Raw genomic sequence first — 25,130 nt, 5'->3', positions numbered from 1 at the left:
AAAAAAAATAACAACAATACTGCAGTGAACATGAGGGTGCATATGTCTTTTTGAGTTAGGGTTTTCATTTTATTCAAACAAATACCCAAAAGTGGTATTGCTGGGTCATAAGGCAGTTTTATTTGTAATTTGGGGGGAAACATCAATACTGTTTTTTTATAGTGGCTGCCCCAATTTACATTCCCACCAACAGTGCATAAGGGTTCCCTTTTCTCCACATCCTCCCCAACACTTAGTTCTTGTCATTTTGATGATAGCCATCCTAACAGGTGTGAGGTGGTATCTCACTGTGGTTTTGATTTGCATTTCTCTGATGATCAGTGATGTTGAGCATCTTTCATATGCCTGTCGACCATCTATATGTCTTCTTTGGGAAAATGTCTCTTTAGATCCTCTGCTCATTTTTAAGTCCGATTGTTTGGTTTTTCACTATTGAACCATATCAGTTCTTTATATGTTTTGGATGTATGCATGCTAAATCACTTCAGTCATGTCCAACTCTGCAACCCCATGGACCATAGTCCTCCAAGCTCCTCTGTCCATGGGATTCTCCAGGCAAGAATACTAGAATGGGTTGCCATGCCCTCCTCCAGAAGATCTTCCAGACCCAGGACTAAACCCGTGTCTCTTACATCCCCTAAATCAGCAGGTGCGTTCTTTACCATTAGCACAACCTAGGAAACCCATGTATTTTGGATATTAACCCATTATCAGGTATGTGATTTACAAATATCTTTTTACATTTAGTAGGTTGTTTTTTCATTTGATGATTGCCTTTCCTGTGAAGAAGCTTTTTAGCTTGCTTATTTTTGCTTTTGTTGCCTTTGCTCTTGGTGTCAAATCCAAAAATCAGGTCTTACATTCAAGTCTTTAATTCATTTTGAGTTATTTTTGTGAATGGTAGAAGATAGTGGTTTAGTTTCATTCTTTGGCACATGGCTATCCCATTTTCCAACGCCGCTTATTGAAGAGGCTATCCTTTCTCCATTGTATGTTCTTTGACACTTTATTGATAATTGACTCTATGGGCTTCCAGGTGGCACAGTGGTAAAGAATCTGTCTGCCAATGCAGGAGACACAAGAGATGCAGGCTTGATCCCTAGATTGGGAAGATCCCCTGGAGGAGAAAATTATAACCCACTACAGTGTTCTTGCCTGGAAAATTTCATGGATGTAGGAGTTGGGTGGAATTGTTCATCAAAAACAAAGCAGAACTTTAACATTTGGAAAACTCTCACCCTATCCATTTTGAAAGGAATAAGAAAGTTTGTTTGAAAAAACACAGTGTGGGCTGCCATCTTGAACTGAGGTGTAGTGGGCGTCTTTTTCACACTAGGAGCTCCAGCCCAAAGTTCTCAGGGCAAGGCCTCTGCGTGCAGCACCTCATGAGCACCTGAAACTACAGTAAGCACAAAGGGAAAAAAGGGTCAGTATTTCCTTCTGCATAGTCTGAAATACCTATTGTGGCTGTTTTGATGACCAATATATAAGTCACTCTTTAGAGCCTTAGGGAAAGAACTGCTTCCAGAAGTAGGTCAGCCTCATCCAGTCAGTTGAAGGCCTTAATAGAACAAAGACTGACCTCCCTCACCAAGGAGGAATTCTGCCAAAACACTGCCTTTGGACTCAGACTGCAACTATTCCCTGGTCTCCAGCCTGCCAGATTAAAGATTTGAGACACCAAAGACTGAAAGCTTCCACAATCAGAGATCAAGCCCTGAGCTTCTGGAATGGGAGCGCTGACTCCAAGATCAAGACTACCAGAGAACTAACCCTAGGGGGTATCACATAGTGAGAACTCACACAGAGGACACCACTGGAATACAATACCTGGCATCACCCAACAATCAGTAGCACCCTGTGCAGGACGCCTCATCTAAACAACAAACAAAACAAAAATACAAACCAAATCATCAGCAGACAGGATTCCCACCTCACTCAGCCCTGCCCCTCAGAGGAAAACCAAACAAACAAAAAAACTCAGCACAAATTTCACCCTATACAAAGCTTACACAAACCACTGCATCAACCTGAGGAGGGCAGAAACCAAAAGGAAGAAAGAATTCAACCTTGAAGACTGGGAAAAGGAGACCTCAAACACAATAAGTTAAAAAAAAATAATAATAAAAAGGCAGAGAAATACTACACAAATGAAGGAACAAATTAGAAACACAGAAGTCCAGATAAATGAAGAGGAAATACGCAAAGTACCTGAAAAACAATTCAGAATAGTGATAGTAAAGATGATCGAAACCTTGAAAACAAAATGGAGAAAATGCAAGAATCAATTAACAAAGACCTAGAAGAATTGAAGAATAAACATACAGAGACAAACAACACAATTATTGAAATTAAAAATACTCTGGAAGGAATCAATAGCAGGATATCTGAAGCAGAAGAACAAATCAGTGAGCTGGAAGATAAAATGGTGGAAATAACTTCAGAAGAGCAGAATAAATAAGAATGAAAAGAACTGAGGATATTCTCAGAAACTGTAGGACAATATCAAACAACACCAACATTTGGATTATAGGGGTCCCAGAAGAAGAAGAGGAAAAGAAAGAGTATGAGGAAATTTTAGAAGAGATTATAGTTGAAAATTTCCCAAGCACAGCTAAGGAAATAGTAAATCAAATCCAAGAGGCACAAAGAGTCCCATCAGGATAAACCCAAGGAGAAATATGCCAAGACACATACTAATCAAACTAACAAAGACTAAACACAAAGAAAGAATATTAAAAGCAGCAGGGAAAAGCAGCAAGTAACATACAAGGGAAATCCAAAATGCTTAAGAGCTGATCTTTCAGCAGAAACTCTGCAGGCCAGAAGGGAATGGCAGGATATATTCAAAGTACTGAAAGGGGAAAATCTACAACCAAGATTACTGTACCCAGCTAGGATCTCATTCAAAATTGATGGAGAAATAGAAAGCTTTTCAGACAAGCAAAAGTTAAGAGAATTCAGTACAACCAAACCAGCTTTACAACAAATGTTAAAGGAACTTATATAGTCAAGAAATACAAGAGAAGGAAAATGATCTGCAAAATCCACTGAAAACAATTAATAAAATGGCAATAGGAACATATATATCAATAGTTATTTTAAATGTAAATGGATTAAATGCTCCAACCAAAATACACAGACTGGCTGAATGGATACAAAAACAAGACCCATATATATATATATATGCTGTCTACAAGAAACCTACTTCAGACCTAAAGACACATATAGACTGAAAGTGAGAGGATGGAAAAATATATTCCATGCAAATGGGAAGCAAAATAAAGCTGGAGTAGAGACCTTAAACTAAAGAATGATCAAGGGATAATGATCAAGGGATAATGATCAAGGGATCAAGCCAAGAGGAAGACGTAACAATTGTAAATATCTATGCACCCAACATAGGAGCACCTCGATACATAAGACAAACACTGACAGACATAAAAGGAGAAATTGACAGTAACACAATAATAGTAGGAGACTGACACCCCACTCACACCAATGGACAGATCATCAAAACAAAATATTAATAAGGAAACACAAGTCTTAAATGATACATTAGATGAAAACGATCTCATTGATATCCTCAGAATATTCCATCCAAATGCAGAAGAATACACCTTATTCTCAAGAGCACATGGAACATTCTCCAGGATAGATCACATCTTGAGTCACAAATAAAACCTCAGTAAATTTAAGAAAATTGAAATAGTATCAAGCATCTTCTCTGACCACAATGCTATGAGAATAGATATCAATTACAAGGGGAAAAAAAGCAACTGTAAGAAACACAAACACATGGAGATTAAGCTGTGTTTCTAAATAACCAACAGGTTACTGAAGAAATCAAAAAATTTCTAGAAACAAATGACAATGAAAACACAAGAACTCAAAACCTATGGGATGCAGCAAAAGCAGTTCTAAGAGGGAAGTTTATAGCAATACAATCCTACCTCAAGAAACAAGAAAAACATCGAATAGACAACCTAACTTTATACCTAAAACAACTGGAAAAAGAACAACAACAACAACAACCAAAAAAAAAAAAACCAAAACCCCAAAATTGGTAGAAGGAAATAAATCATAAGGATCTGAGCAGAAATAAATGAAAAAGGAATGAAAGAAACAATAGTGAAGATTAATAAAACTAAAAGCTGGTTCTTTGAGAAGATAAACAAAATTAACAAACCTTTGGCCAGACTCATCAAGAAAAAAAGAGAATAATCAAGTCAACAAAATTAGAAATGAAAAAGGAGAGGTTACAATAGACAATGCAGAAATACAAAGGATTATAAGACTGTTATTAACAACAACTCTATGGCAATAAAATGGATAACCTGGAAGAAATGGAAAATTCTTAGAAAAGTTCAGTCCTCCAAGATTTAACCAGGAAAAAATAGAAATTATGAACAACCCAGTTACAAGCACTGAAATTGAAGCTGTGATCAAAAATCTCCCAATAAACAAAAGCTCAGGACCAGACGGCTTCATAGGAGAATTCTATCAAACATTTTTTTATTGAAGGATAATTGCTTTACAGACTTTTATTGTTTTCTGTCAAACCTCAACATGAATCAACCATAGGTATACATATATCTCCACCCCTTTGAACTTCCCTCCCATCTTCCTCCCCATCCCACCCCTCTAGGTTGATACAGAGCCCCTGTTTGAGTTTCCTTAGCCATACAGCAAATTCCCGTTGGCTATCTATTTTTACATATGGTAATGAGAGTTTCCATGTTACTCTTTCCATACATCTCACCCTCTCCTCTCCTCTCCCCACATGCGTAAGTCTATTCTCTATGTCTGTTTCTCCATTGCTGTCCTGTAAGTAAATTCCCAGTACCATTTTTCTAGCTTCCATATGTATGCATTCAGTTCAGTTCAGTTCAGTCGCTCAGTCGTGTCCGACTCTTTGCAACCCCATGAATCACAGCATGCCAGGCCTCCCTGTCCATCACCAACTCCCAGAGTTTACTCAAATTCATGTCCATCAAGTCAGTGATGCCATCCAGCCATCTCATCCTCTGTCATCCTCTTCTCCTCCTGTCCCCAATCCCTCCCAGCATCAGAATCTTTTCCGATGAGTCAACTCTTCACATGAGGTGGCCAAAGCACGCCAGGCTTCCCCATCCTTTACCATCTCCCAGAGTTTGCCCAAACTCTTGTCAATTGAATCAGTGATGCCATCCAACCATCTCATTCTCTTTTGTCTCCTTCTCCTCCTGCCTTCAATCTTTCTAAGCATCAAGGTCTTTTCCAGTGAGTCTGCTCTTCACATCAGGCGACCAAAGAATTAGAGCTTTGGCTTCAGCATCAGTCCTTCCAGTTATTATTATGATTTCCTTTAGGATTGACTGGTTTGATTCCCTTGTGGTCCAAGGAACTCTCAAGAGTCTTCTCCAATACCACAGTTTGAAAGTATCAATTCTTTGGTGCTCAGCCTTTGTTATAGTCCAACTCTTACATACATACCTGACTACTGGACAAACCATAGATTTGACTATACATACCTTTGTTGGAAAAGTCATGTCTCTGCTTTTAAATATGCTGTTTGTCATAACTTTTCTTGCAACAAGCAAGCATCTTCTAATTCCATGGCTGCAGTCATTGTCCACAGTGATTTTGGATCCAAAGAAAATAAAATCTGTCACTGTTTCTACTTTTTCCCCTTCTATTTGCCATGAAGTGATAGGACTGTCTGCCATGATCTTAGTATTTTGAATGTTGAGTTTTAAGCCAGCTTTTCACTCTCCTCTTTCACCCTCATCAAGAGGATCTTTAGTTTCTCTTTGCTTTCTGACATTCAGTTTAGTCACTCAGTCGTGTCTGACTCTTTGCAACCCCATGGGTTGCAGCACACCAGGCCTTCCTGTCCATTGCCAATTCCTGGAGTTTACCCAAACTCATGTCCATTGAGTCCATTGAGTCCATCTCATCCTCTGTCATCCCCTTCTTCACCTGCCCTCAATTTTTCCCAGCATCAGGGTCTTTTCCAATGAGTCACCTCTTCACATCAGGTGGCCAAAGTTTTGGAGTTTCAGCTTCAACACCAGTCCTTCCAATGAACACCCAGGACTGAGCTCCTTTAGGATGGACTGGTTGGATCTCTTTGCAGTCCAAGGGACTCTCAAGAGTGTTCTCCAACACCATAGTTCAAAAGCATCAATTCTTTGGCACTCAGCTTTCTTTATAGTCCAACTCTCAAATCCATACATGACTACTGGAAAAACCATAGCCTTGACTAGACGGACCTTTGTTGGCAAAGTAAGGTCTCTGCTTTTAAATATGCTATCTAGGTTGGTCATAACTTTCCTTCAAAGCAGTAAGCATCTTTTAATTTCATGGCTGCAGTCACCATCTGCAGTGATTTGGGAGCCCCCCAAAATAAAGTCAGCCACTGTTTCCATTCTTTCCCCATCTACTTGCCATGAAGTGATAGGACCGGATGCCATGATCTTAGTTTTCTGAATGTTAAGCTTTAAGCTAACTTTTTCACTATTCTGTTTCACTTTCATTAAGAGCCTCTTTAGTTCTTCTTCACTTTCTGCCATAAGGGTGGTGTCATCTGCATATCTGAGGTTATTGATATTTCTCCCAGCAATCTTGATTCCAGCTTGTGCTACATCCAGCCCATCATTTCTCATGATGTACTCTGCATAGAAGTTAAATAAGCAGGGTGACAACATACAGCCTTGACGTACTCCTTTTCCTATTTGGAACCAGTTTGTTGTTCCATGTCCAGTTCTAACTGTTGCTTCCTGACCTGCATACAGGTTTCTCAAGAGGCAGGTGAGGTGGTCTTGTATTCCCATCTCTTTCAGAATTTTCCACAGTTTATCATGATCTGCACAGTCAAAGGCTTTGGCATTTAGTCAATAAAGCAGAAATAGATGTTTTTCTGGAACTCTCTGGCTTTTTTGATGATCCAGCAGATGTTGGCAATTTGACCTTTTCTAAAAACAGTTGGCCACCTCATGTGAAGAGTTGACTCATTGGAAAAGACCTTGATGCTGGGAGGGATTGCGGGCAGGAGGAGAAGGGAACGACAGGATGAGATGACTGGATGGCATCACCAACTCGATGGATGTGAGTTTGAGTGAACTCCGCGAGTTGGTGATGGACAGGGAGGCCTGGCATGCTGCAATTCATGGGGTCGCAAAGAGTTGGACACAACTGAGCGACTGAACTGAACTGAAAACCAGTTTGAACATCTGGAAGTTCACAGTTCATGTATTGCTAAAGCCTGGCTTGGAGAATTTTGAGCATTACTTTATGAGCGTGTGAGATGAGTGCAATTGTGCAGTAGTTTGAGCATTCTTTGGCATTGCCTTTCTTTGGGATTGGAATGAAAACGGACCTTTTCCAGTCCTGTAGCCACTGCTGAGTTTTCCAAATTTGCTGGCATATTGAGAGCAGCACTTTCACAGCATCATCTTTTAGGATTTGAAATAACTCAACTGGAATTCCATCACCTCCACTAGCTTTGTTTGTAGTGATACTTCCTAAGGACCACTTGATTTCACATTCCAGGATGTCTGGCTGTAGGTGAGTGATCACACCATCGTGATTATCTGGGTAGTGAAGATATTTTTTGTATAGTTCTTCTCTGTGTTCTTGCCACTTCTTAATATGTTCTGCTTCTGTTAGGTCCATACCATTTCTGGTCTTTATTGAGCCCATTTTTGCATAAAATATTCCCTTGGTATCCCTGATTTTCTTGAAGAGATCTCTAGTCTTGCCCGTTCTATTGTTTTGCTCTATTTCTTTGCACTGATTGCTGAGGAAGGCTTTCTTATCTCTCCTTGCTATTCTTTGGAACTCTGCATTCAAATGGGTATATCTTTCCTTTTCTCCTTTGCTTTTTGCTTCTCTTCTTTTGAGAGCTATTTGTAAGGGCTCTCAGACAGCCATTTTGCTTTTTTGCATTTCTTTTTCTTGGGGATGGTCTTGCTCCCTGTCTCCTGTACAATGTCATGAACCTCCATCCATAGTTCATCAGGCACTCTGTCTATCAGATCTAGTCCCTTAAATCTTATTTCTCACTTCCACTGTATAGTCATAAGGGATTTGATTTAGGTCACACCTGAATGGTCTAGTGGTTTTCCCTACTTTCTTCAATTTCAGTCTGAATTTGGCAAGAAGGAGTTCATGATCTGAGCCACAGTCAGCTCCTGGTCTTGTTTTTGCTGACTGTATAGAGGTTCTCCATCTTTGGCTGCAAAGAATATAATCAATCTGATTTCAGTGTTGACTATGTGGTGATGTCCATGTGTAGCACCTTCTCTTGTGTTGTTGGAAGAGGGTGCTTGCTATGACCAGTGCGTTCTCTTGGCAAAACTCTATTAGCCTTTGCCCTGCTTCATTCTATACTCCAAGGCCAAATTTGCCTGTTACTCCAGGTGTTTCTTCACTTCCTACTTTTGCATTCTATTCCCCTGTAATGAAAAGGACATCTTTTTTGGGTGTTAGTTCTAAAAGGTCTTGTAGGTCTTCTTTCTGACATTAGAGTGGTGTTATCTGCATATCTGAGGTTATTGATATTTCTCCTGGCAATCTTGATTCCAGCTTGTGTTTCAGGCAGCTTGGCATTTTACATGATATACTCTGCATGGAAGTTAAATAGGTGACAATATAGAACCTTGATTACTACTTCCCAATTTTGAAGCAGTCCATTGTTCCATGTTTAGTTCTAACTGTTGCTTCTTGACCTGCATACAGGTTTCTCAGGAGACAAATAAGTGGTCTTGTATTCCCATCTCTTTAAGAATTTTCCAGTTTGTTGTGATCCACACAGTCAAAGGCTTTAGCATAGTCAATGAAGCAGAAGTAGATGTTTTTCTGGAATTCCTTTGCTTTTCTGTGATCCAGTGCATACAGGCAATTTGATCTCTGGTTCCTGTGCCTTTTCTAAATCCAGCTTGTACATCTAGAATTTCTTGGCTCACATACTGCTGAAGCCTACCTTGAAGGATTTTGAGCATAAGCTTGCTAGCATGTGAAATGAGTGCAATTGTATGGTAGTTTGAATATTCTTTGGCATTGCCCGGCTTTGGGATTGAAATGAAAACTGACCTTTTCCAGTTCTTTTCCAGTTCCAGGCCATGCTGAGTGTTCCAAATTTCCTCTTATATTGAGTGCAGCACTTTAACAATATCATCTTTTAGGATTTTAAAAACAGCTTGCATTCCAGGGAAGTCCCTGGACTTAGACTTCTGAGTTGAGGTTGAGACAAGATTTCTGGGTTGCTGAAATGGAATGAATGTATTCTGCATGTGAGGAGGACATGAATTTTGGAGAGCCAGGTATGGAATGTTAAGTACTCTGAATGCTTGGGTCCTCCCCAAATTCATATGTAGAAATCCTAATCCCCAAAGATGACTGTTGGGCCTTTGGGAGGTGATTAAGTCACCAGTGCAAAGCCCTCATTAATGCTATTCATGCCAATTCAAGAGATGATCCAGAAAGACCCTTTGCCCTTTACACCACATAAGGGCAGAGTGAGAAGGTGCCAGCTACAAACCAGGAAGTGGGCCCTTACCCAACCATGTCTCCACCTTGATCTTGGATGGTCCAGCTTTTAGAACTGTGAGAAATAAATTTCCCTTGTTTATAAGCTACCTAGCACATGGTATTTTGTTATAGTAGTCTTATAAATTAAGACACAACTAAAAGAGTCTTAATAGTTACATTCAAGTTAAGAGTTAAATGAGAGAACAGACAAAAAATACTTGCTACGTAAGTAACAGAAAACAGAACATAAAATAATTCTTCAAATTAATTAAAACAGCTACCTAAGAGAAAAATGGGCAAAAGAAATGAACAGGCAACTTATGGAAGTAATATAAACGAATTTTATGAAAGGAGTTCAACCTCACTGGTAATCTAAGAAATATAAGTTATGTTTACAATGTAACATGATTTTAAAAATATAATTGACAAAAATTTAAAGGATGGATAAGATCCATTATTAGTAAGATTGTGGGCAGTCTTTTTCCTATACTCTTGGCAAGAGAGTCAACTAGCAAAACCTTTTTAAGAGAAGATAACGTGGTAGTATCCATCAGAATTTTAAATATGCGTACCTTTCAGTCCAGTATTTCATCGTCTAGGCTTCAGTTCTTGAGAAGCACTCACATATATGCCCAGAGACAAGTACAAAGGTGTTTTCTATAGCATTTTTTCTAATAGCCAAATATCAGGATTGGTCAGGTCAATTATGGTAGACATCTATGCAGCATTTAGAGATATTGAAGTAGATCTTTATATTTTTGACTTGGAAAATCTCCAAAATACATATTTAAAATAAAAACAAGTACACAAATAATATGTGTAGAGATATCCTATTTATATAACAAAAATTATTTACATTGGTAAATACAGATATATATATATTGAAAAATTAAGAAGGATACACAGCAACTCTCAACAGAGTCGATTCCCATTTATTAACATCAAGAGATGGGTGAAGTAGGACTCTTAACTTCTCACCCTATGTGTGTGTTTGTGCTCGGGCATTTCTGACTCTTTGCAACCCCATGTCTGTAGCCTGCCAGGCTCCTCTATTCATTAAATTTTCCAGGTAAGAATACTGAAGTGGGTTGTCATTTCCTACTCCAGGGCATCTTCCCAAGCCAGGGATTGAACCCGAGATTCTTGCGTCTCCCGCATTGACAGGCGGATTCTTTACCAGTGAACCACCTGGGAAGCACCTTTCACCCTTTGAAGTGAAGTTGCTCAGTCGTGTCCGACTCTTTGCAACCCCATGGGCTATAGCCCACCAGGCTTCTCTGTCCATGGGATTCTCCAGGCAAGAATACTGGAGTGGGTTGTCATTTCCTTTTCCAGGAGATCTTCCCGACCCAGGGACTGAACCCAGGTCTCCCGCATTGTAGGCAGATGCTTTACCTTCTGAGCCAAAACCTCTATTAATATCTTTCAATTATTCAGGACCTTTCTTAAGCATATATTACCCAAATATCACCAGGTTTCACAGTACTATGGCTTTTGTTAGAGTGTTAGTTCCAAGTGAGAAAATGTAAAAACATGGAAAACGCTTGTCTTTGTGCCATCCTTTGCCAGGGCCACTTGCACTGCTGGGGTCACCAATCCTTACAAAGTGCTGCTTAAGCCCCAGAAGCTTACAACACAATCCTGGCTTCACATTTGAACCACAGCCCTATGCCTCACTCAGGCCACTGTTTCCTCTCCAGTGTCACCTCTTTGGCAACCTTGAGGACCCACACTCATCCTTCTTCTGAAAGTGGGCAGGAATGTGACTCTTCTTCGTAGGTTGGACTCTCTTAGGGGTTCTAAAAGCAGAGTGGACTGGGCCCTAAGGTGTTATAGCCCTTTCTAGCTCTACAGACACACATCCCTTCTCCCACAAGTATATCTTCATAGACAGGATAGCTAGGTGGTCACTTTCAAATAACAAAAGCCACTAAAGACTCAGAATTACTGGACTTCCCTGCCAGTGGCTAAGACTCCCTGCTCCCCATGCAGGGGTCCCAAGTTCAATCCCTGTTCAGGAAACAAGATCCCTCATGCTGTAATAACCCCTGAGGCAGCCAAATTAATAAATATAGACTCAGAACTACTTATGGAGGAATTAATCATGCAGATATTCATGCACAGGTGAGAAATGACTTTTGTGCAGTCATTCTTGATAGCATTTTTTGTAATAGCCAGAGATTTCTAGCCAGAGGTTAGAAACAACTCATGTCTGTCCAAAAGGTTAAATAACGATACATCTACACCATAGAACATTAAGCAGCAGTTAAAAAAGAATGAGGAAACTTTCTTTATACCAACAGGGAAAGAAGCCCAAAATAAACGAAGAAACAAAAAGAGAGGTGCAGAATGATATGTAAAATATGCTACTTTTGTCAACAGTTGAAGAACAATAAGAATCTATGTTTGGCTTTGCTTGTATTTGCTTGAAGAAACTATGGAAATTGACACAGGAAATGAAGGACAGTTACCAGTCTAGGAACTGGCTGAGATTTCATCAAATAGAGGGCCAAATAGTAGGACAGGAGAGAGACCCTTTATTGTATGTGTGTGTGTATGCGTGCTAAGTTGCTTCAGTTGTGTCCGACTCTTTGCAACCCCACAGACTGTAGCCTGCCAGGCTCCTCGGTCTATGGAATTCTCCAGGCAAGAATACTAGCCCACTAGTCCCCTCTGTCCATGGGATTCTCCAGGCAAGAACACTGGAGTGGGTTGCCATGCCCTCCTCCGGGGGATCTTCCCAACCCAGGGATGGAACCTGTATCTCCTGTGTCTCCTGCATTGGCAGGCAGATTCTTTACTTTCTCTACCACTGCACCACATGCTGTATCTTTCTATATTCTTTGATCTTTAAACCATATTTATGTTTTACCTATTCAGTCTTCAGATTTTCCTGTCTTTAAGGTCAGGTCCTTCTCATGGAGCCATGCACATGAAATCCTTGCACGTTAGCTTCCTGGCCCCAATCCTTGTTGTTTTCTCTCAGGAGGTTCTTCTAGGGATTTGTAGATTCAGTCAGTGTAAATGGGTGTGAGAGCAAGAGAACACAGACCTTTTCTCCTTGATCTCCCCTTGCTCAGGATATGGAACTTTGTTTTACACACCCACAAAGACAAATGTGTATATAATAACATGTATCATATTTACATAAATTAATTCTCTTTGAGTTACAAATACCAGAAATTCAACTCAAATAACTATAATAATTTTGAGATTGCCTATGAGAGTGCTGACAAAGGGCCATCTAGTCAAAGCTATGGTTTTTCCAGTAGTCATATATAGATATGAGAGTTGGACTATAAGGAAAGCTGAGCACAGAAGAATTGATGCTTTTGAACTGTGGTGTTAGAGAAGACTCTTGAGCATCCCTTGGACTGCAAGGAGATCCAACCAGTCCATCCTAAAGGAGATCAGTCCTGAATATTCATTGGAAGGACTATGTTGAAGCTGAAATTCCAATACTTTGGCCACCTGTTACGAAGAACTGACTCCCTAGGAAAGACCCTGATGCCGGGAAGGATTGAAAGCGGGGAGAAGGGGATGACAGAGGATGAGATGGTTGAATGGCATCACCCACTCAATGGAAATGAGTTTGAGCAAGCTCTGGGAGTTGGTGATGGACAGGGAAGACTGGCATGCTGCAGTCCATGGAGTCACAAAGAGTTGGACAACTGAACTGAACTAATGAGATTACCTGTGGACACCAATAGGTCTTCCCTATAGTTCAAATGGTAAAGAATCTGCCTGCAATGCAGGAGACCCGGGTTCGATCCCCGGGTCAGGAAGGTCCTCTGGAGAAGGGAATGGTAATCCACTCCAGTATTCTTGCCTGGAGAATTCCATAGACCAAGGAGCCTGGCAGGCTACAGTCTGTGGGATTGCAAAGAGTCGGACACAACTGAGTGACTAACACTACTGATACACTACTATGGACACCAAGGGTAAGAAACTCTTAATAAGATTCCTAGGGCCTTCCCTGGTGGTCCAATGGTTAGGATTCTGCGCTTCCACTGAAAGGGGCACAGGTTTGATTCCTGGTCGGAGAACCAAGATTCTGCATGCTGTGTGGCATGCCCCCCCCAAAAAAAAGATCCCTAACTCCTAGGTTGAACTTTGCCATGGACCTACTTCATAGCAAATAGCAAATAAATATTAGCTGTAATCATTTGTGGAGATTTCAAAGCATAGTATTTGCTTTTCTGTATCATATGTCTGAATATTGTTGAAAAATGTGCATGATCTATTAAACAAGTCTTAGATTTTAAGATCTGTCCTTCATTTACACACACAAAAATATCCATCAGGCAAGACAAGAACAAGAAGACAAGAAGAGAAAGCCCACAATGAATTTTGAACTCAAAAATTTTAAATGATCAGACAAACCTAATTTAAACTTCCAAGTGAAACTGAGACCAGGACTCTAAGAAAATACCAAACAAGAGAATCTAGAGGATTCCAAGTGGTGCTTGATAAACACTCATTCAATATCTCAAATACTTTATAACAGGGGGAAAGATGAATGAGTTGATTGGGCAGCAGTTATTGTTAAGGGAAAATAAAGTAGAAAAAACTGAAATATTTAGGTACCTATCAAAAAGTGATGAAAGCCAGCCATGGAAAAAGATTCTGTAAGGGAGAGTTTCTGTATTAGAGAGGAAATAGCTGTACAGTGTCAAGAAGGAAATCAGGGAGATGGAAAGCAAGGAAACCCACCAGAAGAAGATGCCATCTTCACAAAAGCATTCTTCACAGACAACCCCAATGTTTTCCTCTTACCATGCTGTGGTTTGAACATTTTGCTTCATCATTCATACTAATTTACATCCAAACTCTTATAGCTGTCTCATTCATTTTAATATTTGTCTTTAAAAATATCTCTTGGGATCCCAGGAATGTACTGAGGTATGTCTATTGTTCCACAGGCTGAATTTATTGGTTGGGATGGGGATGCGGAGAAAGTGTATGGCAGATTTCAGAAGATAGCCTTTCAGTGTTAAAAGCCAAATGTGTGGATTCCTACACAGAAATAAATCAATGATTCTGACTCATTCTTAACATACATTTAAATACTGAACAGCATTTATATCCTGGCAGACCTGCTGGCAGCACCTCTCCTACATACATATGATAATGGTGATGGCAGCCACTGGCCATCATTACCCAAAATGTGAGTTTTATGAGGTTGAGCTGTAAGTCGGCCACTGAAATATGTTGCTGTACGATGTGTGACAACTAGAATGTGAAGCTGACTATACACACAGCTGCAGCTGAAGTTTGTCTTCCTTGAAGCATCCAACATTTTGATGTAGGCTTGTGGACTGGAAAGCCACTGATAAGCAAACTGAAAGTGGCTCATTTCAGATATTCATCAACAATACCATGATAGTTAATGGTCTGTGTCAACTTCACTGGGCCATGAGGTGCCTAGATATTTGGTCACATGTTATTTCCAAGGGTGTCTGTGAGGATCTTTCTAGATGAGATTAATATTTGAATTGGGAGACTGAGTAAAGCAGATGGCCCTCCCAATGTGACTGGGCCTTGTCCAATCTATTGAAGGCCTGAATGGAATAAAAGGTTGAATAAGAAAGAATTCTCTCTCTCTGCCTGACTGTCTTTACGTTGGGACATTGATCTTCTCCTGCCTCCGTATTCACATTCAGAAAGAAACTTATATCAATGGTGCTCCTGGTTCTTGCACTCAGACTGAAAGTATACCATAGGCTTTTCTGGGTCTGCATTTCTCAGCCTCCAAGGTTGTAGGAGCCAATACCTTATCATAAATCTCTTTTAAATATATATGCTGCTGCTAAGTCACTTCAGTCGTGTCCCACTCTGTGCGACCCCATAGACGGCAGCCCACCAGGCTCCCCCGTCCCTGGGATTCTCCAGGCAAGAACACTGGAGTGGGCTGCCATTTCCTTCTCCAATGCATGAAAGTGAAAAGTGAAAGTGAAGTTGCTCAGTCATGTCCAACTCTCCGCGACCCCATAGACTGCAGCCTACCAGGCTCCTCCATCTGTGGGATTTCCCAGGCAAGAGGACTGGAGTGGTGTGTGTATATATATATATATATATATATATACACTCATGTGCACACATATGTATTTTTCCCCCTCCAATTGTTTCTGTTTCCCTAATACAAACCAAAAATAATTTGGGGTCTTAAAATCGGGCTAGACATCATGAAGGAACAGACAGTCTTGCAAGATTTCCAGGGCTTCCTGTGTTCAGTTAAGGCAGCAATGCCACGAGGTGAGCCTTTCTTGTTTATTTTTATACTTCCACTTCCTGTCAAGTGCTGTTTACCATCGACTTCAGAGGTGCATGAACATTTAAATAAACTCAAAGTGTGCAAAATTATGTGTTTAATACCACCCTCCCCTAACAAGTTCAATCTCTTTAGAGATTTCTGTGGTTTTCATTGTACTTGATTGGCTGGAAGAATGTTCACTTTAATTTGAAGGTGATTATCATGGCCTCTCTCATTTCTCTAAGGAGATATGTAAAGATAGTGTTCTTTCTAGGAGAATAACTGTAATAACAAAAAATGTAACACCACCTATCAGTCCTTTATGGCTTATACCAGCGTTTCTCAAATTCTGGTCCCCAGACCAACAACATCAGCGTCATCTGAGAATTTATTAGAAATGTAAATTCCCAAGCTTCACTCCAGACCTTCTGAATCAGAACCTGTCTAAACTTTGAAAACCACTGGCTTACACCATCACTTCATAAGCCTGACTTCATTACAGCTTCAAAACATAACGTTGGTACTATTATCCCCATTTTACAGGAGAAAAAATAAAAGGTTCAGAGGTGCAAAGATGGCTTCAGTGAACACACAAGTAAAGGGCAGAGCTGAGGCTCAAACCACGTTCCTGTGATCCAAACCCAGTGCTCCTTCCACATTCTTCTTCTCAAAGAACTCAGGTGTGTTTCTAAAATGTTCCCCCACTGCCATGTAAGACTTGGAATACCGTTACATAATGACTCCACACCATGGAAACCTGCCAATCTAATGGGCAAACCACAGAATGTGGCCCTCTCGTGGATTCCTCTGCATTTCCCCCCTAGTTTTGCATGGCAGTGAGGCACACAGAGAATCAGACCCTAAAGAGGTTTGGCTCATGTGAGAGCAGCAGTTCATTCTGTCCCACCCTGCCTCCAACCCTCCCATCATGAGGGTTTCATGTCATTCTTTTAGTTCAGTTGTAATCCAGTACAGTTTTGTAAGAGCAGAAGAGAGCAGACAGCCTCAATGTCCATCAGAAAGGAATGGCTTATTAAATTCTGCCACAGTCATAAAGCATAAGACAGCTCTATATGGACTGATACGGAAAGATTTTTAAGACACATTGATAAGTGGAGAAAGTAAGGTGCAGGCGGTAAAAAAAAAACCTCGCACACATACGTGTTTTTAAGTGCATAGAATTTCTCTAAAAGGATAAATAACACCTAAGTAGCAGGGATTTTGTTCAGCAAGGGGACCTGGCAGGGGAGGTGGGCAGAGAAGAGTGTGAGCAAGGAGGGGGACTCATTGTTCATTGTACTCCCCTTTGTATTGTCTGAATTTTTCTAATTAAAATTTCCTGTTTAAATATATCTTTATCATACATATATTTTTATATGTGTTATATATTGAATATATAATCACTTATGTCTTCAGTCCCAGAAAGTGTCTTTTAATTTTAGCCTGAACTATCTCTTTATGTAAATTCCCAGATTTCATCTCTTTGGGTGAAACTGAATTTATTCTTTTAAAACTTGAAGCACTGCTTCCTAATTCTAATAATCTAGGAGTGCTTTCTTCATCCTTCAACAGCTGTGAAAAACTCCCAAGTCCACAGTTTTCTTGCAGGGCTGAGTCATCTCTCTGAGTTTGGGGCTCTCCATATCGATTGATTCTTTTCTAACGTGGACAAATCGCTTTCTACCCTGGTTCCTCCAACCTCCAATCCCAGCCTGCCTAACAGTTTTCAAATGAGCCAATACCTAATAGATAATCATGAGGTGTGAAGGTGCTCACAGCCAGGTACCTTTCTTCCTGTGGAAGAACTCCCCACCTGTGCTCCAGACCCCCAGGCTTTGCGAAGAATAAAAAAGATGAGCAAGGAGAAAAGAAAGGGAAAAAATGGCCTTGATAATTACTTTTCCCCCTGGCTCACCATAAGTGCTAACTATAATTGTATAAACTAGCATAAGCAATGGAGAGTTCCTTTAGGAGAGATGTTAAAAATGTTTCAAATAAGGGAGGAAGAGTGGTTACTATATTCTGAAAAGTAAGTGTGTAATTTCTAGAATATGTAAAATTTTGAGTGATTCATAGATAAAAGTTTAGAAGAGTGTAGGAAGCAGGATATGGGCTAAGTTAAAATGGATGTACATGGGTTGATAATATTGGGAAATACCCATAATACCACACAGCACAACATAACTCAAGGGGGAAAAAAGAAAGAAAAAAATAAAAGGGAAAATACAGTGATAGTAGCTGGCTGAAACAGCCCAGCTTTGAAAGGACTCACCAGGCTAAAAGAAAATCTGGGGTCATTTAATATAATTACTAATTTGTATTACTAATAATTTAAAGCACCTAAGCTCTTCAGGTAATGAAGAGTTCACAAAATAACTCACAGTTGTTAGCCATAGAAAATAGGAACTCTGAAACCAGACTCCCTCAGATCAGTGTTTCAGTTTATAGCCCAGGGAGCTTTTTCCTGTTGACTGATTTTTATAAAGTGAATGTATATTATCTGTGCAAATCTACAAGGGGAGAGGAAGCCAGGGAAAAGAGAAGTGCTGATTCTTCTGATCTTCACTTCCCCCCTAACTTTCCCCCAACTTGCCCACCTCAACTGATTACACATACATACAATCACGTTCTTTTCTGTCCCGTAATTTGGTGATTATGAGAAAAACACCAGTAGGAGGATACTTCATAGAAACACTATGGTTCTTGGGACCAAGGGGATTTTCAGTGTAGTTTTTAATCTTGGTTTTTAGCATAAATTTGGTAAGTAACTTCAGTTACCTTTTTTGTTTTCCCTTTAAAGAAAACAGACTCCAGGGTGTGGGATGTTATGTATTTATTGGCATTCCAATGCCTTGAGCAAGCACTGTATGCCACTTTATGTGTTCACTCCTTTCCTTTTAATTCAGCACTCTCTCAGGCTCAGTTTCCCACAAGTCAGGGTTGTTTTCTAGTCCCTTAACATGACCCTTCTCTAAGGAATGAGGATTTTAAATTTTCTGTGCAGGTGATGATCACTGTTGGTGAAACGTTCATAGTAAATTAATAAGCACTTGATAAAATGTATCTTATATAGCCATTCAAAACAAAAGCACCGAAAAAAAAAAAAAAAGCACCATTTGACATCTAAAAGTAACTCAGATATAAATAATAAAGGCTTAGGGGCTTGGCAGTTTATTTGCCAAACATTTATTTGGTACCTACTGTGTTCTGGGCACTGTGTTAACCACTTGGGTGGCCATGACGATGAATAAGACAAGGTTCCCTGCTCCTGAGATACTCTCAGTCTAGCAGGAAGAGACAGAAAAGTAAACATACAGCATCAATATAATAAGTGCTGTAATAGCAAACACGAATAGAAAATTGTAGGCGTGGTGACAGAGGACTACCAGTGTTTCCTGAGGCAGGCAGCTAAGGCTTTCTATTGCATCTCAAAAACAAAATAGGAACTGGGGGAGAATCCTAGGCATAGGAGAAAAATGAATGTGGCTTTGGAGAAGCCTGGCGGGGAAGACAGACTAACAGACAAAGGGCAGTAGGATGAGACAGGACTTTAAGGGGAAGCATGCTGGTAGCTGAATGGTAAAGAACCCACCCGCCAATGGAGGAGACATGGGTTCCATCCCTGGACCAGGAAGATAACCTGGAACAGGAAATGGCAACCTACTCCAGTGTTCTTGCCTGGAGAATCCCATGGACAGAAGAGCCTGGAGGGCTGCAATCAATCCATGGGGTCGCAAAGAGTTGGACACAACTGAAGTGACTTAGCATGCATGTGCATAAAATGCTCTGGGAACACCAAAGGCAGGACAGTTAAAGTTGTGAAAGTTGTGGGCCTGGGGTAGGAGCTGTGGTCAGTGAAGACCAGTGCGCTAGAAGGAAGGTGATGCTGGAGTCCAGGTAAAAGGAGGAATTGAGATTTTCCAGGCAGAGGAGAGGACCAAAAAATAAAAGAGAGAGCATTTCAGGGAAAAGGATCACCCTGACCCTGTCTATGAAGGCACAGATGGAGAACATTCTGGAGTGTGTAATATGGAGGTGGGCGACCAGAATAATTAGAAAACTAGGCTTGATCACAATCTGAAGCGGATCATATGCCACACTAAGGAGTTTGGACTCAAATAGATTTTGTAGGCAGCTGGAAATGGAAGGAAGTCTTTATTCCTGCCAGTGATAGGATCAGATATAGTTGTAGAAATATAATGCAGGAAATGCCTAGGTGCAGCCTTCCACGTGTGAGGCGATGAGGGCCGATCTAGACTGAGGTAATGGAATGAAGAGTGAAGACAGTAGAACTGAGAGGAAGTAAGAAGACAAGATAAGAGGGCTCGGATCCCTCTGGGGCATCTGAGAGGATGAGGAGGTCCTGACGGAGCAAGGGAGGAGAAGAGGTGTGTGTGAGCAGTTCCCATGGAAGGGGTTTGCTGTGTCATTCTTTCCTGTGCGCTGAATTCTGAGGTGCCGCAAGGAGAATTCCTATGAGTAGCTGGTGATGCAAGTTTCTGGCTGGAAGAAAGTCATGAGATTGCCTAGGGATGAGGAGGAAGAGGAGCGAGGGGAGGAGAGAAGGATGAGTACCCTTAGAAAACCCCAACTCTAACTGAGGGACAGAAAACAAAGAGAAGAGGCACAACGTTTAGAAGGATATACGAGGGGGACCAAGAGAAGGAAATGAGACAGAACTCAGAAGATGCTCTCCTGCTGGAGAGACTAATCCTGAGAGGCAAATGGAAAGGAGAGGCGAGTAAGAGGAGAACCGAACGGTTTTTCTTGATTGGCGAGAACAGCAGGGTGGGGCAGAAATCAGAGGACAGGGGATGAAAAAGAGAATCAGACCCAGTACCTAAAATAAGGCATGTTGTCTTTCTTAAGAATTTGATGATGAAGAAAAGGTGAAATGTAAGGCATCAGCCCAGAAAAAAAAGGAAGTTGAGCTAAAGAAAGGGTAGTTGTTTCTGTCGCTGTTTTTTTTTTTTTTTTCTCTAATGTCTGGCAGAGTCTTGAGCACATGTGTACCCAGAGGAGAAAGGAGGGGTCAAGACGTGAGAGGAGGTGAGGTACGGAGGAGGCCAGAGGTTTCGGGCACACACTGAGAGAAAGACTTAGAAAGAGGTAGAACTTTCTCTTCTGGCATAGGAAGGAAGAAGGAAAGAGTCGGTGTACGCCTAGAGAAGTCTGAAGATGGTGAAGAAGGCAAACTCAGGGAGTTTCTACTTGATGACCTCCTTTTTCTTGAAGAAGCAGCTGGCTAGGAAATCTCTGAAAGTGAAGTCAAGGCGAATACTCTGAGAGAGAATGTTGTTAATACATACCAGTGTCTTGTTTCTACCCTTAAAAACACGACTGCACTTTCTTTTGCAAGGGTGTTCAAGTCTTATCTCCAGAGAAGTGGTTCAGTATGACTGTGGAACATGTGAACCATAAACTTCCAGATACAGAAGAGTGTCCATGTAGCAGGACCCACACCAGCCTTACACAGCTTTTCCCGGGGATCAGCAAAGGCTTTTAATAACACTTCCTTTAAGCAACTTTGGGGTAAATTCTGGGTAGAGGATTTAGAATTTATCTGGGGTTGAATAGTTTGGTACTTCACATTGTACCAAAAAGATCAAAGAAAGGAACAAAAACTCTGGCCCTTCCCTTAGCATGAGAAATACATGAAGCTTAGGAGAGAACTGATGTGCCTCACTGGCCTTTTGAGAAACTCGGATCACTGATTATCAGGTCTGGGGTATGCTGCACAGTTGCCCTGAACAAATGAGCCACAGACACAATCATAAAAGAAAGATGTCAGACTATACAAACTACCACTTAGAAAGAATTAAGACAACCAAATTGTATGCTAACCATCAGCTCATCAGCTGCTGCTCTCGTGTCACTAGTCTCCAGAGGCTACTTAATCTCACTGAGACAAGACAGCCAGCCTAGTTGATACAGAAAATGAAAGCCCTTTGATCTCATATCACACAGAGCCAGACTAAGAGAAGGATCCAGCAGGCAAGATGACCGTCTTCCAAGAGAGAGTGAACACCGCAGGAAGGACAAGTGGGAAAGTGGTAATGTGTTACTTTGGAATGCCTTGGACTCAATTTGCTTAAATAAAGATTGAAAAAGTAATACATTCATCCCAATGAAGGAATAGGTTTTGTTTGCTCTAAGTGATAAAGCACAAACTGTACTGTTGCTATGAAATCTTTTGAATTATCAACATTTTCAGATAAGAGGGTAGAGATGAAAAGCCCAACAGAAGCACAATAAATGTATGAACACCTGCTTTTTAGCACATAACTATAAAGGACAGGTGTTGGTCAACGTCAACCACATACTGCCCCTACTAAATTTCCCTAGAAGGGATTTTATTATAATTTAAATAGCATTCATGATGCTTTGAAAATAAAAAGGGAACCATCCATGCAAAAAAAAAAACTGGCTTTGAAGAAGTCAGGATGTCCACAAAGATACTAGTGCGAACTGTAAAGTTATCAGACCATTATTCGTATGTCAGGAAACTTTGTGTTCTCTATTCCAATGCAAAAGGTACACCTTGCGATAATCACATCAATTGTGTTTTACATACTTAATACAACGGTGGTTTCAAAACTAATCCAAGGAATTCCCTGGCTGTCCAGTGGATAGGACTCATCACTTCGAAATAAAAATACTCATCTAGGGCCATGATTATATAAGTAACATTAATAGGGAGGAAAAAGGAACATTATAGTGTGTTTCTTTTAGATGCAGAGGATTATCTTGAAAAAAACGACATGCTCTTTAGTGGTTCTACCAACTGGTTCTCATTCTTAAGATATGTAAAAAGCCTAGGGAAACTTAAGTTATACAGTGGAAGTGAGAAATAGATTTAGGGACTAGATCTAATAGACAGAGTGCCTGATGAACTATGGATTGAGGTTTGTGACATTGTATAGCAGACAGGGAGCAAGACCATCCCCAAGAAAAAGAAATGCAAAACAGCAAAATGGCTGTCTAAGGAAGCCTTACAAATAGCTAGGAAAAGAAGAGAAATGAAAAGCAAAGGAGAAAAGGAAAGATATACCCATTTGAATGCAGAGTTCCAAAAAAGAGCAAGGAGACATAAGAAAGCCTTCCTCAGCGGCTTTCAGTGCAAAGAAATAGAAGAAAACAATACAATGTGAAAGACTAGAGATCTCTTCAAGAAAATTAGAAATAATCAAGGGAACATTTCATGCAAAGATGGGCACAATAAAGGACAGAAATGGTATGGACCTAACAGAAGCAGAAGATAAATAAGAAGAGGTTGCAAGAATACACAGAAGAACTGTACAAAAAACATCTTCATGACCCAGATAATCACGTGCTGTGATCACTCACCTAGAGTCAGACATCCTGGAATGTGAAGTCAAGTGAGCCTTAGGAAGCATCACTACAAAGAAAGCTGGTGGAGGTGATGGAATCCCAGTTGAGCTACTTCAAATCCTGAAAGATGATGCTGGGAAAGTGCTGCACTCAATATGCCGACAAATTTGGAAAACTCAGCAGTGGCCACAGGACTGGAAAAGGTCCGTTTTCATTCCAATCCCAAAGAAAGGCAATGCCAAAGAATGCTCAAACTACTGCACAATTGCACTCATTCACACGCTAGTAAAGTAATGCTCAAAATTCTCCCAGCCAGGCTTCACCAATACGTGAACCGTGAACTTCCAGATGTTCAAGCTGGTTTTACAAAAGGCAGAGGAACCAGAGATCAAATTGCCAACATCTGCTGGGTTATTGAAAAAGCAAGAGAGTTCCAGAAAAATATCTATTTCTGTTTTATTGACTATGCCAAAGCCTTTGACTGTATGGATCACAATAAATGGTGGAAAATTCTTCAAGAGATGGGAATACCAGACCACCTGACCTGCCTCTTGAGAAATTTGTATGCAGGTCAGGAAGCAACAGGTAGAACTGGACATGGAACAACAGACTGGTTCCAAATAGGAAAAGGAGTACGTCAAGGCTGTATATTGTCACCCTGCTTATTTAACTTCTATGCAGAGTACATCATGAGAAACACTGGGCTGGAAGAAGCACAAGCTGGAATCAAGTTGCCAAGAGAAATGTCAATAACCTCAGATATGCAGATGACACCACCCTTATGGCAGAAAGTGAAGAAGAACTAAAGAGCCTCTTGATGAAAGTGAAAGAGGAAAGTGAAAAAGTTGGCTTAAAGCTCAACATTCAGAAAACGAAGATCATGGCATCAGGTCCCATCACATCATGGCAGATAGACGGGGAAACAGTGGAAACAGTAACTGACTTTATTTTGGGGGTTCCAAAATCACTGAAGATGGTGATTGCAGCCATGAAATTAAAAGATGCATACTCCTTGGAAGGAAAGTAATGACCAACCTAGACAGCATATTCAAAAGCAGAGACATTACTTTGCCAACAAAGGTCCATCTAGTCAAGTCTATGGTTTTTCCAGTGGTCATGTATGGATGTGAGAGTTGGACTGTGAAGAAAGCTAAGCACCGAAGAATTGATGCTTTTGAAGAATGGTGTTGGAGAAGACTCTTGAGAGTCCTTGAATTCTCAAGGACTAACACTTGGACTGCAAGGAGATCCAACCAGTCCATCCTAAAAGATATCAGTCCTGAGCGTTCATTTGAGGACTGATGTTGAAGCTGAAGCTCCAATAGTTTGATAACCTGATGCGAAGAGGTGACTCATTGGAAAAGACCTGATTGCTGGGAAAGATTGAAGGTGGGAGGAGAAGGGGACGACAGAGGATGAGATGGTTGAATGCCATCACCGACTCAATGGACATGGGTTTGGGTGAACTCCAGGAGTTGGTGATGGACAGGGAGGCCTAGCGTGCTGGGGTTAGTCGGACATGACTAAACGATTGAACAGAAATGAACTGACTGAAACCAGCAAAAATCCAATTGTCTAATTATATACTGTATATCATATCATCAGTTCAGTTCAGTTCAGTCGCTCAGTCGTGTCCGACTCTTTGCAAGCCCATGAATCGCAGCACGCCAGGCCTCCCAGTCCATCACCAACTACAGGAGTTCACTCAGACTCATGTCCATTAAGTCAGTGATGCCATCCAGCCATCTCATCCTCTGTCATCCCCTTCTCCTCCTGGCCCCAATCCCTCCCATATTCAGAGTCTTTTCCAATGAGTCAACTCTTCGCATGACCTGCGAAAACCATAGCCTTCACTAGATGGACCTTTATTGGCAAAGTAATGTCTCTGCTTTTGAATATGCTATCTAGGTTGGTCATAACTTTCCTTCCAAGGAGTAAGCGTCTTTTAATTTCATGGCTGCAATAACTATCTGCAGTGATTTTGGAGCCCCCCAAAATAAAGTCTGACACTGTTTCCACTGTTTTCCCCATC

The 25,130-nt window shown here is 40.8% G+C and overlaps 1 long non-coding RNA gene across 1 annotated transcript in view; it reads right to left on the bottom strand.

Moving 5' to 3' along the window:
• The window catches only part of LOC112446321 (uncharacterized), a 98,553-nt gene that overhangs the window by 42,740 nt on the left and 30,683 nt on the right, over positions 1 to 25,130 (bottom strand). The gene's annotated exons all lie outside the window — the stretch shown is intronic.

The sequence above is a fragment of the Bos taurus genome, chromosome 4, assembly GCF_002263795.3.
Source record: "Bos taurus isolate L1 Dominette 01449 registration number 42190680 breed Hereford chromosome 4, ARS-UCD2.0, whole genome shotgun sequence".
NCBI lineage: Eukaryota > Metazoa > Chordata > Mammalia > Artiodactyla > Bovidae > Bos > Bos taurus.
This window is presented reverse-complemented; position numbering and strand designations above follow the sequence as displayed.